The 3,220-nt window shown below is 32.0% G+C and overlaps 1 non-coding gene across 1 annotated transcript; it reads left to right on the top strand.

The window, feature by feature from the left end:
- Window positions 1-1,852: 1,852 nt before the first annotated feature.
- Window positions 1,853-2,016, top strand: LOC132482823 (U1 spliceosomal RNA). The gene has a single exon (XR_009530987.1). It is a non-coding gene; the product is annotated as a U1 spliceosomal RNA (small nuclear RNA).
- Window positions 2,017-3,220: the final 1,204 nt, after the last annotated feature.

Below are 3,220 nucleotides of genomic sequence, written 5' to 3'. Positions count from 1 at the left end.
TACTCTACCTAGCAAGGCTTTCATTCATATCTGATAAATAAATCAAAAGCTTTACAGAAAAGCAATAGCTAAAAGAGTTCAGTACCACCAAGCACACTTTACAAGAAATGGTAATGGAACTTCTCTAAGTAAAAAAGAAAAGGTCACAACTAGAAACATAAAAATTGTGAAAAGAAAAGGCCCATCATAAAGGCATACATACAGTAAAGTTAGGAAATCATCCATATGCAAAACTAGTAAGTAGGTTAAAAGACAAAAGTACTAAAATTTTCTCTATACAAAATAAGCAGTTATGGGATACACAACACAGTTGCATGTAAAATATAATAACAAAAGTAGTCATTCTGAGGCGAGGAGAATACAGAGTTGTTAAAATGCATTTGAAATTGAGATCAGCAACTTAATCATGTATATATGTAAATTGCTATATATAAACTTCATGGTAACCACTAATCAAAAATCTATAATAGATACACACACAGAAAAGAAAAAAGAATCCAAACATAACGCTAAATATAGTCATCAAACCACAAGAGAAGCAAACAAAAGAAGAAAGAAACTAAAAAGATATACAAAACAACCCCAAAACAATTAACAAAATGGCAATAAGAACATACATATGAATAATTACTTTAAAAGTAAATAGACTAAATGCTCCAATCAGAAGACATAGAGTGGCTGAATGGATACAAAAACAAGACTCATATATATGCTGCCTATAAGAGATGCACTTCACATCTAAAGACACACACAGACTGAAAGAAAGGGGATGTTAATAGGTGTTTCATGCAAATAGAAATCAAAGGAAAGCCATGGAAGCAATACTTATATCAGACAAAATAGACTTTGAAATAAAGACTGTTATGAGAGAAATAAACACATCATATAATAATCGAGGGACCAATCCAATAGAAGATATAACAATTGTAAATATGTATGCATCCAACATAGGAGCACCTAAATACATAAAGCAGAAACTAACAGACATAAAGGGAGAAACTGAAAGTAACAAAATAAGAGTGAGGGTTATAACACACCACTTACATCAGTAGAGAGTTCATCCAGACAGAAAATAAATGAGGAAACAGTGGCCTTAAATCACACATTAGATTATGAGGACTTAAAATGTATATGTAGAACATTCCATCCAAAAGCAACAGAATGAATGCACATTCTTTTCAAGTGTACATGGAACATTCTCCAGGATAGTTCATATGCCAGGCCACAAAACAAGCCTCAGTAAAATTAAGAAAATTGAAATCATATCAAGCATCTTTTCAATCTGCAATGTTATGAGACTAGAAATCAACTATAAGAAAAAAACTGCAAAAGAATGTGGAGGTTAAACAATATGTTACTAAATAACCAATGGATCACTGGAGAAATCAAAGAGAAAAAAATACCTGGAGACAAATGAAAATGAAAACACAAAAATCTAAAATATATGGGAGGCAGCAAAAGCAGTTCTAAGAGGGAAGTTTAGAGTGTTGCAAGCTTATCTCAGGAAACAAGAAAAATCCAAAATGAACAACATAACCTTACCACCAAAGAAACTAGAAAAAGAAAAACAAGCAAACCCAAAAGTAATAGAAGTAAAAAATCATAAAGTTCAGGACAGAAATAAATGGAGACATAAGAAAAAAACATTAAAAAATTAATGAAACTAAGAGCTGGTTCTATGAAAATATTAAAAAAATATTTATAAATATTTAGCCAAACTTACCAAGAAAAAAGGGCTCAAATCAATAAAATCAGAAATGAAAACAAGAGAAGTTACAACTGACACCACAGAAATACAAAGGATTTTAAGAGACTACTATAAACAACTATATGGAAATAAAATGGACAAACTATACTTACCAGGCAGGGGAGATACCATGGTTATGAAGGTGGTTTTACCAGGGTGAGGCTCATCCATTGCACTCCAGATGTGCTGGCCCCTGAGATTTCCCCAAATGGAGAAAACTCCACTGCATAGTATGTGGTAGTGGGGGACTGCATTCATGCTTTCTCATGTTTTTGTGTGTGTTTTAATGGTAGAGGTCTTTCAAAACCACTTTCTAAGGGTCCAGTGGTTCATCTTTAATATTGAAGACTTCATCATCCATTTGACTGTAGGTGGGTGGTAGTGAATATATTAGAGGGACATAGAGAAATAAAGATTTTAAATAGTACAAAATTTTTTTAAATGGACAACCTAGAAGAAAAGGACAAATTCCTAGAATTATAAAATCTCCCAAGACCGAACCAAAAAGAAAGAGAAATTATTAACAGGCCAAATACCAGTAACAATATTGAATACATAATTAAAAAAACATCTAACAAGCATACATCCAGAACCAGATGGCTTCACAGGTGAATTCTAACAAGTATTTAGAGAAAAATAACACCTTATACTTCTCAAGCTATTCCAAAAATTTCAGAGGAAGAAAGGTTTCAGAACTGATTCTAGGAGACCCAGATCAATCTGATAAAAAAATTCAGACAAAGATATCATAAAAAAAGAAAACTACAGACAATATTACTGATGAATTTAGATGCAAAAATACTCAACATAATATTAGAAACTTAATCTAACAATATATTAAAAGGATCATACACCATGACCAAGGGTATGATCAAATTCACAAGGATTTTTCAATCAGCAAATCAATGTGTTAATCCATGTTAACAAATTGAAGAGTAAAAACCATATGATCATTTCAATAGATGCAGAAAAAAGCTTTTGACAAAATTCAATATCCATTTATGATAAGACTGTCTTCAAACTGGGCATAGAGGGAACATAACTCAACATAATAAAGGACATGTATGACCAGTTCACAGCTAACATCAAACTCAATAGTGAAAAGCTGAAAGCATATCCTCTAAGGTAAGGAACAACATATGGTTGCCCAGTCTTGCCACTTCTATTTAACATAGCATTGGAAATGTTAGCCACAGCAATCAGACAAGAAAAAGGAGTAAAATAATCCAAATTGAATAGGGAGAAGTAAAACTGTCTCTGTTTGCAGATGACGTGATACTGTACATAGAAAATCCTAAATACACCACCAAAAAACTACTAGAGCACATCAATGAATTCAGTAAAGTTGCAGCATATAAAGTAAATATACAGAAATTAGGTGCATTTCCATTCACTAAAAATGAACGATCAGAAAGAGATAAAATGGAAACAATCCTATTTACAATCACAAAAAAGAATAAAATACCTATGAGT

This window comes from Mesoplodon densirostris, chromosome X (genome assembly GCF_025265405.1).
Source record: "Mesoplodon densirostris isolate mMesDen1 chromosome X, mMesDen1 primary haplotype, whole genome shotgun sequence".
Lineage (NCBI taxonomy): Eukaryota > Metazoa > Chordata > Mammalia > Artiodactyla > Ziphiidae > Mesoplodon > Mesoplodon densirostris.
The sequence above is the reverse complement of the archived record's forward strand: the minus strand, read 5'-3'. Positions and strand labels throughout refer to the sequence as shown.